General features: G+C 47.2%; 1 long non-coding RNA gene across 1 annotated transcript in view; it reads right to left on the bottom strand.

Moving 5' to 3' along the window:
* The window catches only part of LOC126426419 (uncharacterized), a 148,692-nt gene that overhangs the window by 92,138 nt on the left and 42,608 nt on the right, over window positions 1-13,946 (bottom strand). Inside the window, exon 2 of the long non-coding RNA XR_007576383.1 lies at window positions 9,187-9,304. This is a non-coding gene — a long non-coding RNA (uncharacterized LOC126426419). The remainder of the gene's footprint in view (window positions 1-9,186; window positions 9,305-13,946) is intronic.

Below are 13,946 nucleotides of genomic sequence, written 5' to 3'. Positions count from 1 at the left end.
TCGAACCTGCGACCGTAGCAGTCGCACGGTTCCGGACTGCGCGCCTAGAACCGCACGGCCACCGCGGCCGGCACAGTTAGTCGGTGGACGAGCAGGTTACGCGATGAAAGCGGGCACGGCAACATTGAGGATTGTCCTCGCAGCGGCAGGCCTCGTACTGCACACACTCCAGACAATGTGCAGAGAGTTAACGAACTGGTGACTGCTGACAGACGCATCACACTGAACGAATTGTCACGCTACGTTGGGATAGGAGAGGGAAGTGTTTGCAGAATACTGAAAGCGTTGCCGTAAAAAAAAAAAGGTTTGTGCCAGGTGGGTTCCCAGGATGTTGACACTGTCTCACAAAGAAACAAGAAAAACGGTATGCAGCGAACTTTTTGAACAGTACGAGAATGGTGGAGATGAATTTCTTGGAAGAATTGTGACAGGTAATGAAACATGGCTCCATCATTTTTCACCAGACACGAAGAGGAAATAAATGGAGTGGCATCATGCAAATTCACTCAAGGAAAAAAAAAAAAAAAAAAAAAAAAAACCTTCTGCTGGAAAAGTTATGGCTACGGTGTTTTTCGATTCCGAAGGACTCTTGCTTGTGGACATCACGCCAAGTGGAACCACCATAAATTCTGATGCATATGTGACGACACTGAAGAAACTTCGAGCTCGACTGAGTCGTGTTCGACAACATCGCCAAAAGCAGAATGTTTTGCTGTTGCACGACAATGCACGGCCACATGTCACTCGAAAAACCGAGGAAGCGATCACAAAACTCGGACGGACAACACTGAAACACTCGCCTTACAGTCCTGACCTGGCTCCATGTGAGTATCATCTCTTTGGGAAACTGAAAGATTCTCTTCGTGGAACAAGGTTTGAAGATGACGACTCCCTTGTGCACGCTGCCAAACAGTGACTCCAACAGGTTGGTCCAGAATTTTACCGTGCGGGTACACAGGCGCTGGTTCCGAGATGGCAGTTGAGAGGGATGGAAATTATGTGGAGAAATCAAAATGTTGTTCCTAAAGGATGTATCTACTCAGTGTAAAACTTTCAAACATGAAGAATAAAAGATCGATTAAAAAAATATAGATAGTGTGCATTTCTTTTGGAGTGATCCTCGTACACTGAAGTGCCGAAGAAACTCGTATAGGCATGCGAATTGAAATACAGAGATCCGTAAACAGGCAGAATAAAATGGCTCTGAGCAGTACGCGACTTAACTTCTGAGGTCATCAGTCGCCTAGAACTTAGAACTAGTTAAACCTAACTAACCTAAGGACATCACACACATCCATGCCCGGGGCAGGATTCGAACCTGCGACCGTATCAGTCGCTCGGTTCCAGACTGTAGCGCCTAGAACCGCACGGCCACACCGGCCGGATTATGGCTCTGTTGTCGGCAATGCCTATATAAGACAGCAAGTGTCTGGCGCAGTTGTTAGAATGGTTACCGCTGCTACAATGGCAGGTTATCAAGACTTAAGTGAGTTTGAACGTGGTGTTACAGTCGGCGCACGAGCGACGGGACACAGCATCTCCGAGGTAGCGTTGAAGTCAGCATTTTCTCGTACGAAGATTTCACGAGTGTACCGTGAATATTAGGAATCCGGTAAAACATCAAATCATAGACATCGCTGCGGCCGGAAAAAGATACAGCAAGAACGATACCAACGGCGAATGAAGGCGGTCGTTCAACGGGATACCAGTGCAACCATTGCGAAAATAGCTGCAGATGTTAATGCTGGCCCGTACACAAACGTTAGCGTGTGAACCATTCAAGGAAACATTAGCGATGTGGAGTGGTGGTGGTAAGTTCTCATGGGCCCAAACTGCTGAGGTCATCGGTCTCTAGGCTTACACACTACTTACTCTAACTTAAACTTACGCTCAGGACAAAACACAAACACACACACAAACACATGCCCGACTCGAACCTCGGCCAGGGCGAGCCGCGCGAACCGTGGCAAGGCGCCCTACACCGCGCGGCTACCCCGCGCGGCCATCGATTTGGACTTTCGCAGCCGAAGGCCCACTCATGTACCCTTGATGACTGCGCGACACAGAGCTTTATGCCTAGCCTGGGCCTATCAACAGCGACATTGCGCTGTTCATGACTGGAAACGTCTGGTCGCACGAGTCTCATTTCAAATTGTATTGAGTGGATGCACGTGTATACGGGTATGGAGACAACCTCACAAATCCGTAAATGTAGTGTGACTGCGGCCGTCCGTCGGGTAGACCGTTCGCGGGGTGCAAGTCTTTCGATTTCACGCCACTTCGGCGACTTGCGAGTCGATTGGGATGAAACGATGATGATTAGTACAACACAAGACCCAGTCTCTGAGCGGAGAAAATCTCCGACCCAGCCGGGAATAGAACGCGGGCCCTTAGGATTGACACACCAGTCAGCTACCAGGGGCGGACATGTGAGCAGGGGACTGTTCAAGCAAGTGGAAGTCCAGTAATGGCGTGGTACGTGTGCAGGTGGAGTGATATGGGACCCCTGATACGTCTAGATACGACTCTGACAAGTGACTCGTACGCAAGCATCCTGCCTGATCACCTGCATCCATTCATGTCCATCGTGCATTCAGACGGACTTGGACAATTCCAGCAGGACAATGCTACACTCCACAAACGTCTGGAATTGCTGCAGAGTGGATCCAGCAACACTCTTCTGAGTATAAACTCTCCCACTGGCCACCAAACTTCCCAAACATGAACATTATTGAGCATATATCTGGGATACCTCGCAATTGTGCTGTTCAGAAGTGATCTCCACCCCCTCGTACTGTTACGGATTTGTGGACAGGCCTGCAGGATTCATGGTGTCAGTTCCCTCCAGCACTGCTTCAGACATTAGTCCGCAGCTCGTGGTCGTGCGGTAGCGTTCCCGGGTTCGATTCCCGGCGGGGTCAGGGATTTTCTCTGCCTCGTGATGACTGCGTGTTGTGTGATGTTCTTAGGTTAGTTAGGTTTAAGTAGTTCTAAGTTCTGTGGGACTGATGACCATAGATGTTGAGTCCCATAGTGCTCAGAGCCATTTGAACCATTTTTTTGAACCGTGCTCGCGGGGGTCCTACACGATGTTAGAGGCAGGTGTACCAGTTTCTTTGGATCTTCAGTGCATTTTAATGGCTGTAGAAGAAATTGTAGGTATTACTTATCGAGCGAGCCGTGTAAGGCATCACTTTGTGTTTCGAATTCATGGAGGCCTTACGAATACGATTCGCAGCTTTTGGTCAGCTTCGCAGTTGTGATGTAAAAGAGATTTTGGGAGGGGAGGCGGGTGCCGCATGAGTTGGCTGTGGTGTGAAGACTGGGTAATGAAATGAAAAGCAGTTGCCGCCGTCAGTATTTGGACAGGGCGGAGCCGGCCGAGTCACTAAGCACCGCGGCCTTGGTGGACCTTGTTCTGGGCAGACTGCGCTACGTGGCTAGGAAATAAAGCCAGCCCTGCCGGCATTCCTGGGCTGCGTGCCAGGGTCGCACGTACTGCGACTCTGTGTGTGTGTGTGGGCGCTGTGACATAACTCTCACGAAATCGCCGCTCTAGACAGAATAAAAGCCAGCCTCCCTCTACATGCCCCATGCCTGCTTCCGCAGCACAGACCAGCTTAGCGGTTGCACTCAAGAGCACCTAGCCGGCCGGTGTGGCCGAGCGGCTCTAGGCGCTTCAGCCTGGAACCGTGTGACCGCTAAGGTCGCAGGTTCGAATCCTGCCTCGGGCATGGATGTGTGTGATGTCCTTAGGTTATTTAGGTTTAAGTACACTACTGGCCATTAAAATTGCTACACCACGAAGATGACGTGCTACAGACGCGAAATTTAACCGACAGAAAGAAGATGCTATGATATCCAAATGATTACCTTTTCAGACCATTCGCACAAGGTTGCCGCCGGTGGCGACACCTACAACATGCTGAAATGAGGAAAGTTCCCAACCCATTTCTCATACACAAACAGCAGTTGACCGGCGTTGCCTGGTGAAACGTTGTTGTGATGCCTCGTGTGTGGAGGAAAAATGCGTACAATCACGTTTCCGACTTTGATAGAGGTCGGATCGTAGTCTATGGTGATTGCGGTTTATCGTATCGCGACATTGCTGCTCGCGTTGGTCGAGATCCAATGACTGTTAGCAGAATATGGAATCGGTGGGTTCAGGAGGGTAATACGGAACGCCGTGCTGGATCCCAACGGCCTCGCATCACTAGCAGTCGAGATGACAGGCATCTTATCCGCACGGCTGTAACGGATCGTGCAGCCACGTCTTGATCCCTGAGTCAACAGATGGGGACGTTTGCAAGACAACAACCATCTGCACGAACAGCTCTAAAACGTTTGCAGCAGCACGGACTATCAACTCGGAGACAGTGGCTGCGGTTACCCTCGACGCTGCATCACAGACAGGAGCGCCTGCGATGGTGTACTCGATGACGAACCTGGGTGCACGAATGGCAAAACGTCATTTTTTCGGATGAATCCAGGTTCTGTTTACAGCATCACGATTGTCGCATCCGTGTTTGGCGACATCGCGGTGAACGCACATTGGAAGCGTGTATTCGTCATCGCCATACTGGCGTATCACCCGATGCGATGGTATGGGGTGCCATTGGTTACACGTCTCTGTCACCTCTTGTTCGCACTGACGGCTCTCTGAACAGTGGACGTTACATTTCAGATGTGTTACGACCCGTGGCTCTACCCTTCACTCGATCCCTACGAAACCCTATATTTCAGCAGGATACTGCACTACCGCATGTTGCAGGTCCTGTACGGGTCTTTCTGCATACAGAAAATGTTCGACTGCTGCCGTGGCCAGCACATTCTCCAGATCTCTCACAAACTGAAAACGTCTGGTCATTGGTGGCCGAGCAACTGGCTCGTCACAATACGCCAGTCACTACTCTTGATGAACTGTGCTATCGTGTTGAAGCCGCTTGGGCAGCTGAACCTGTACACGACATCCGAGCTCTGTTTGACTCAATGCCCAGGAGTATCAAGGCCGTTATTACGGCCAGAGGTGGTTGTTCTGGGTACTGATTTCTCAGGATCTGTGCACCTAAATTGCGTGCAAATGTAATCACATGTCAGTTCTGGTATAATATATTTGTCCAATGAATACCCATTTATCATCTGCATTTCTTATTGGTGTAGCAATTTTAATGGCTAGTAGTGTATAAACTAGCTTCCTATTCAGCGAATAGTCCGTATTTAAAACACTACGTATCGAGCGTTCTCTGTACAAGAAACCAATAGAATATTCGCGACTTTTCTCGAACTAATACCAGACAGAATAACGTATCGGGATCACTAGAACGGCTGCGACTTTTCTCGTAGGTATGTGTTAGCTGTCTATGTGCCAGGCAGAAATGTATAAAATACGATCACGCGGACGCGAGTGCTACATAGGAAAGTACGACTACTCGATAAGTCGATTGAGTCGTCGACTGACGAAAGAAAGGAACGAATAACATGCGGGCTGACTGGCGGGGGCGGCGCGGGTGGCCATGGGGGCGGCCCCGCTTTGTGGCGGGAGGGGGGGAGGCGTATGTATCCGCCACTGTCTTTACGAGACACAGTTCAGCAAATACGACATCATAAACACTCAGATACGCGAGGAACAGCGTTTGCTTGAAACCAAGCGAAAATTACTCATAACATACTAATCCAGTGCTTGATACTTCTTGCAGCGGTGTACCGTAGGTCTCTAGAAGAGCGTAGCGTTCCAAAAGATTGGAAAAGGGCACAGGTCATCCCCGTTTTCAATAAGGGACGTCTAACAGATGTGCAGAACTATAGACCTATATCTCTAACGTCGATCAGTCGTAGAACTTTGGAACACGTGTTCGAGTATAATGACTTTCTTGGAGACTAGAAATCTACTCTGTAGGAATCAGCACGGGTTTCGAAAAAGACGGTCGTGTGAAACCCAACTCGCGCTATTCGTCCACGAGACTCAGAGGGCCATAGACACCGGTTCACAGGTAGATGCCGTGTTTCTTGACTTCCGCAAGTCGTTCGATACAGTTCCGCACAGTCGGTTAATGAACAAAGTATGAGCGTATGGACTATCAGACCAACCGTGTGATTGGATTGAAGAGTTCCTAGATGACAGAAAGCAGCATGTCACTCTCAATGGAGAGAAATCTTCCGAAGTAAGAGTGATTTCAGGTGTGCCGCAGGGGAGTGTCGTAGGACCGTTGCTATTCACAATATACATAAATGACCTTGTGGATGACATCCCTTCACTGAGGCTTTTTGCGGATGATGCTGTGGTATATCGAGAGGTTGTAACAATAGAAAATTATACTGAAATGCAGGGGGATCTGCAGCGAATTGGCGCATGGTGCAGGTAATGGCAATTGAATCTCAATGTAGACAAGTGTAATGTGCTGCGAATACATAGAAACAAAGATCCTTTATCATTGAGCTACAATATAGCACGTCAGCAACTGGAAGCAGTTAATTCCATAAATTATCTGGGAGTACGCATTAGGAGTGATTTAAAATGGAATGACCATATAAAATTAATCGTCGGTAAACCAGATGCCAGACTGAGATTCATTGAAAGAATCCTAAGAAAATGCAGTCCGAAACAAAGGAAGTAGGTTACAGTACACTTGTTCGCCCACTGCTTGAATAATGCTCAGCAGTGTGGGATCCGTACCAGATAGAGAAGATCCAACGGAGAGCAGCACGCTTCGTTACAGGATCATTTAGTAATCGCGAAAGCGTTACGGAGATGCTACATCAACTCCAGTGGAAGACTCTGCAAAAGAGACGCTCAGTAGCTCGGTACGGGCTATTATTGAAGTCACCGAGGAGTCAAGCAGTATATTGTTCCCTCCTACGTACATCTCGCGAAGAGACGATGAGGATGAAATCAGAGAGATTAGAGCCCACACAGAGGCATACCGACAATCTTTCTTTGTACGAACAATACGAGACTGGAATAGAAGGGAGAACCTATAGAGGTACTCAGGGTACCCTCCGCCACACACCGTCAGATGGATTGCGGAATATGGATGTAGATCTAGACTTCCAAAAAGTTTAAAATAGTTTCAAACTTTTTGTCGGTTACTTGCTTAATGTCAGTTATTTGACACATTAACTCATTCATATTAAATGACACAATTTCTGAGACTTTACTAGTCTCATACAGATGTGAATTCATCGAGGCCGAGCGGTTCTAGGCGCCTCAATCCCAATCACGCCGCTGCTACGGTCGCAGATTCGAATCCTACCTCGGGCATGGATGTGTGTGATGTCCTTAGGTTAGTTAGGTTTACGTAGTTCTAAGTCTAGGGGACTGATGACCTCGAAGATGTTAAGCCCCAAAGTGCTTACATCCATTTGAACCATCATGTAGGCCCCATACAGACTGAAGAAGCGAAGAAAATTTTGTAGCAAGGTCGGTAATCGAACCCGGGTCTGCCGCTGGGTATTAGAGGTAGCGATGTTTACAGCAATCTAGACCACTACCTCTGAAGGTCTCGCTGTATGGTGGTACAACATGCAATGTGTGGTTTTCATGAGCAGTAAAAAGGGCGGAAATCAAGTTTAAAAAATGGCTCTGAGCACTATGGGACTCAACTGCTGTGGTCATCAGGCCCCTAGAACTTAGAACTACTTAAACCTAACTAACCTAAGGACATCACACACATCCATGCCCGAGGCAGGATTCGAACCTGCGACCGTAGCAGTCGCACGGTTCCGGACTGCGCGCCTAGAACCGCGAGACCACCGCGGCTGGCGAAATGAAGTTTATGTTCCTCTCTATTCCGATTTTCGGTACAGGTTCCGCAACTCTCGGAACAGAGGTGATGCAAAACTTTTTTTTGTTTTTTTCCCTCACAAATATTCTGGCATATCAACGAATGTTCTACAGTACACTAGAATGTTCTTTAATTTTGTAAAACACAACCTGAAGACTGCACATACCATATTGGTCCAGATTCCGGCAAAATCCTCTTAAGCTATGAGTTATGCAACAAAATAATGACAAAGGAACAACTATCGAAAAAGTGTATCCATTTATGGAGAAGGACTGAATAAATTGTGTGTGTGAATGAGCAATTTTAGCAACAAAAATCGATGTGGTTCAACAAACAAATAATCGAATACAGAATACAGCACAAGGGGGAAATTATTTAAATCCACTGATAGAGTGGTGAATCGTGACAGAAGTGTAAATCTGCCTACAGAATTCCTAAATTCACTCTGTGTTCTAGGTATACCCTCACGAAAAAGCTTCTAAGAAAATCACACAAATGTAAATATTTAAGGAAAAGGCACATCATTATTCATATCACAAAAGTCCACTCACTTCAACCACCTTTCAGCTTAAAATGGTGAAAAAGGAAGTGTATTGGTATTTATGTTGGCTTTAATTTGAGGAAGACATTTACGAGAACGTACGTCAGGAGCACAGTATTGTCTTGAAATGAAACATGGACTGTGGGAAAACCAGGTTGTTGGAAATTAGACGGACTGATCAGGAATAATATTCTCCACAGAATCAGCGAGAAGAATAATACGTAGGAAACACTGACAGGGAAAAAGGGACAGGGTGACAGGACACGTGTTAAGACTAGAGGGAGCAGTAGATGTAAACTGTAGGGGAAGACAGATTGGAATATATTTAAAAAAAGCCGGCCGGTATAGCCGTGCGTTTCTAGGCGCTTCAGTATGGAACCGCGTGACCGCTACGGTCGCAGGTTCGAATTCTGCCTCGGGCATGGATGTGTGTGATGTCCTTAGGTTAGTTAGGTTTAAGTAGTTCTAAGTTCTAGGGGACTGATGACAGATGTTAAGTTCCATAGTACTCAGAGCCATTTGAACCATTTTTTTATATCAAAAAAATAATTGAGGATGTGTGTAAGTGCTACTGTACAGAGAAGGACAGTGTGTTGGCTAAGATTTTGGGGCTATTGGGAAAAAAAGTGGGCAACATAACTGTGACATCAGATTGCAGGCGATGTGAAGATCCATCGATGGGGAAGAAGAACAACAGTCATGTTAGAAATTGGGTTACGCAGTGAAGTAATCGTTTGTAACGAACAGTGAAGCCATGCGCGAGAACGCACAGCAGACCTACACACGGCTCAGACTTAGTCTGCCGGTAGAGTGACTCCGTTCAGCTGCGCTGTGCGAGTGTTGGCAGGCCTGCGAGGTACTTACCCTTTGCCGCTGCCGGACAGCGGGGATCCCCCGGCGGGCGCCCAGCTGGAGGAGCGCCTACGCTTCAGGCACAGGATGTTCAGGGCCAACATGGCGGCAGACAGGCTCTCAGCAGCGCCTACACAAAAACAATAAAAAAACGGAGCGAACACTCGCAACCACGGTTTCTAGAATACACAGTAGGGGCGTTGTGAAAATATGCTGCGAGTAGGGTGACTAGACGTCCAGATTAATCCGGACATGTCCTCCTTTTTAGCTCTTTGTCCGGGGTCCGGGCGGATTTTTACAGTGTCCGGCTTTTTTGCAAAGTTGAGCATAATACAGTTAAATTACAATTTCTTAAATACTTTCACTATTGTCACAGCCTTCGTGATAAACACGCACGATGGTGGGTGTTAGTAGGTGGCACAAGGATCGTCGATGTTGTCGTTGATCGACCTATAAGCGAATGCAAATATCGATTATTTAAAATTTTCGTTTCGTATCTTCGCTTTGTGTTGGCTTGGGCCGGCCGATGTGGCCGAGCGGTTGTAGGCGCTTCAGTCCGGAACCGCGCGACAGCTACGGTCGCAGGTTCGAATCCTGCCTCGGGCATGGATGTGTGTGATGTCCTTAGGTTAGTTAGGTTTACGTAGTTCTAAGTTCTAGGGGACTGATGACCTCAGCAGTTAAGTCCCATAGTGCTCAGAGCCATTTGCACCATTTTATTGGCTTGGCTTCCTGTAGTGCACGTGTGATTTGTGAGTGTAATTTTTAACCGAGTGAGTTACGTAAAATATTTGGCTATGCCTACACGAAAGTGTACATTTTCTGATGTCCTTTCCTGCAAATATCCTGCTTTCAAGAAAGGGAGAAATGAATTTGAAGCGGAATGTAAGATATGTGGAGCTGGAACGTACGTCTCAGTGGGCAATAAAGGTAAGAAATAACTCGACAGATTAACTTTCATGGTTTTATTTCATTGTTTCATAGTCACTCTGTTTATTTGTTCAAAAATGGCTCAAATGGCTCTGAGCACTATGGGACTTAACATCTTAGGTCATCAGTCCCCTAGAACTTAGAACTACGTAAACCTAACTAACCTAAGGACATCACACACATCCATGCCCCAGGCAGGATTCGAACCTGCGACCGTAGCAGTCTCGCGGTTCCGCACTGCAGCGCCTAGAACCGCACGGCCACCGCGGCCGGCTCTGTTTATTTGTATTCGGAAGGTTAAAGTGCAGTTTACATGTCGTCATCAGCTGCTTGAATAGTAGATGTCGGTAGCGGTGCGTCGAATAAAGGGAAGTGAAGGGTCTTACGTTTTTCGCTTTGTAAACAATTCCGTATTGTTGACATAAGAAAACAATTGACGCCACACTGTCACCACAATTAATGTTTTTATTTTTTTCGTATTGCTCAGTTAATCACCACCTGACCATCAGTAACAATTAACTACTAGTTTTACCGGTAATTCCCGGCAGTCACGTGACTTGTCCAAAGCTGACGGGTGGTATCCTCGTCTGCAGTTGACCCGTTTGATGTGTCCTCGTTTTTCTTTCATTGTCCTCCATTTTGAAGCTTTTGTCCTCCTTCTTAAACAACTGCATCTGGTCACCCTAGCTGCGAGCGGTGCCATCACTACTTAACTTCACTGCCCCACAAAAACATGTTACACTTGTACACAGTTGCAAATATATTCGTTTTTTCGTGTTACAGTGTGTTATTATTATTAGTGACTATTAATTTATTTATTCGTTAAATAAACAAATAAATTTGCCTTTATTTAAAAGTTTTTATCTCTATAAAATTTTGCTTCACAATTCGCAACCTTGCCCGCATCACGTGGTCGTGCGGTAGCGTTCTCGCTTCCCACGCCCGGGTTCCCGGGTTCGATTCCCGGCGGGGTCAGGGATTTTCTCTGCCTCGTGATGGCTGGGTGTTGCGTGCTGTCCTTAGGTTAGTTAGGTTTAAGTAGTTCTAAGTTCTAGGGGACTGATGACCGTAGCAGTTAAGTCCCATAGTGCTCAGAGCCATTTGAACCATTTTGAACAATTCGCAACCCGTCCAGCATTCGCACAAATAGTGCTACACACCAATGGGGATGGCCAAGTGGCATACAACTAATTTTATCTTATGCTTTTTCGGCTACTGTCTTTATCCAGCATCGAGCGAGGGGTTGGTAGGGATAAGGACGGATTTGGCACGGTTAACTTCAAGGGGTGGCCGGATGCCTTTTCTGCCACCACCCCATACCCCCCTTCCCCCCCCAACATGGAGTGAGTGTACCCCAGCTGTCTGCATCTAGTGGAAATCGTGGAATACTGCGAATGTGTTGCAAATGTCTGCACATCGTGTAACTGAGGTGGGACGTGTGGACCAGCCCGGTATTCACCTAGTGGGGTGTGGAAAACCGCCTAAAAACCACATCCAGGCTGGCCAGCACACCTGCCCTTGTCGTAAAATCCGCCTGGCGATTCGATCCGGGGCCAGTGGGCCTACTCGAGTCCAGGAAGTAAACTGGCCGTGATACAGCTAATTTTATGTATGGGCTAATAGGCAGAGTTTTGATTAGAGTTCAGACAACAGGAAACTGACAACCACCAATTTCATATACAATGTTCCAGGAGGAATGGTTCATATTCAAGGATATGACAGAAACGATCGTTCAAAGCTACTTGTCCAGTAAACAGGGGATCTGAAATGCATACCTCAAGAGACCTGAACACTTCTTGGATACTGTGAAACAAATCTCTTCCGCAGAAAGCTCATTGCTTTCCGTATTTTCAAAGGTCATAGTATAGACCAAAGCAAGAAAAGATTGTATACTAAAAATGGACTCTAAAATGCATAACATAAGAGCTATGACTACTTGTCCAGTAAAAGAGATACACTACTGGCCATTAACATTGCTACACCACGAAGATGACGAGCTACAGACGCGAAATTTAACCAACAGGAACAACATGTTGTGATATGCAAATGATTAGCTTTTCAGAGCATTCACACAAGGTTGGCGCCGGTGGCGACACCTACGAAGTGCTGACGCGAGGAAAGTTTCCAACCGATTTCTCAGACACAACAGCAATTGACCGGCATTGCCTGGTGAAATGTTGTTGTGATGCCTCGTGTAAGGAGGAGAAATGCGTACATCACGGTTTCGAGTTTGATAAAGGTCGTATTGTAGCCTATCGCGATTGCGGTTTATCGTATCGCGACATTGCTGCTCGCGTCGGTCGAGATCCAATGACTGTTAGCAGAATATAGAATCGGTGGGTTCAGGAGGGTAATAAGGAACGCCGTGCTGGGTCCCAACGGCCTCGTATCACTAGCATTCGAGATGACAGGCATCTTATCCGCACGGCTGTAACGGATCGTGCAGCAACGTCTCGATGCCTGAGTCAACAGATGGAGACGTTTGCAAGACAACAACCATCTGCGCGAACAGTTCGACGACGTTTGCTGCAGCACGGGCTATCAGCTCGGAGACCGTGGCTGCGGTTACCCTTCACTCTGCATCACAAACAAGAGCGCCTGCGATGGTGTACTCGAACCTGGGTGCACGAATGGCAAAATGTCATGTTTTCGGATGAATCCAGGTACTGTTTACAGCATCACGATGGTCGCATCCGTGTTTGGCGACATCGCGGTGAACGCACATTGGAAGCGTGTATTCGTCATCGCCATACTGGCGTATCACACGGCGTGATGCTATCGGCTGCCATCGGTTACACGTCTCGGTCACCTCTTCTTCACACTGACGGCACTTTGAACAGTGGACGTTACATTTCAGATGTGTTACGACCGGTGACTCTACCCTTCATTCGATCCCTGCGAAACCCTACATTTCAGCAGGATAATGCACGACCGCATGTTGCAGATCCTGTACGGGCCTTTCTGGATACAGAAATGTTCGACTGCTGCCTGGCCAGCACATTCTCCAGATCTCTCACCAATTGAAAACGTCTGCTCAATGGTGACCGAGCAACTGGCTCGTCACAATATGCCAGTCACTACTCTTGATGAACTGTGGTACCGTGTTAAAGCTGCATGGGCAGCTGTACCTGTACACGCCATCCAAGCTCTGTTTGACTCAATGCCCAGGCGTATCGAGGCCGTTATTACGGCCAGAGGTGGTCGTTGTTGGTACTTATTTCTCAGGATCTATGCACCCAAATTGCGTAAAGATGTAATCAAATGTCAGTTCTAGTATAACATATTTGTCCAATGAATACCCGTTTATCATTTGCATTTCTTCTTGGTGTAGCGATTCTAATGGCCAGCACTGTACTTTGCGGTCCGCCGGACTGCATCGAAGTCAGCGCAGTCTGCAGCCAATTCCGATTCGCCCGATCCAGTGCAAGTCTAGCGCAGGCTGCATTCTGTATGAGCCTTTCTCGATTCTCCTTCACACCCAATCCACTCTATCATCAGCTTAATATGTGCCATGTCCTGTTCAGAAAGCCACGCTGGCTTTCAATCGCATTCCGGAAGTGGTAGCTAGGGGCCTTAAGCCTCTCTTTAGTGTCACACACCTTCTTCATTATCCTAGGAATTCTGCCATTCATCGCTAGACAGCAGTGGCATAATTTTCACATTGGTGGAGAGGTTTAATTGCTCATAGTTCAGCCAATTTGCATGAAATATCTACAACACAAACCCTCCCTGTGAATCTATCTATATACACAAATCAAAAAAAGTTTTGAATCACCCCGGTTCCCAGAACTCCTGAACATGGACGTTGATTGTGGATGTTTTATCACAGACACAGTCCCTTT

Source organism: Schistocerca serialis, chromosome 11 (genome assembly GCF_023864345.2).
Source record: "Schistocerca serialis cubense isolate TAMUIC-IGC-003099 chromosome 11, iqSchSeri2.2, whole genome shotgun sequence".
NCBI lineage: Eukaryota > Metazoa > Arthropoda > Insecta > Orthoptera > Acrididae > Schistocerca > Schistocerca serialis.
The sequence above is the reverse complement of the archived record's forward strand: the minus strand, read 5'-3'. Positions and strand labels throughout refer to the sequence as shown.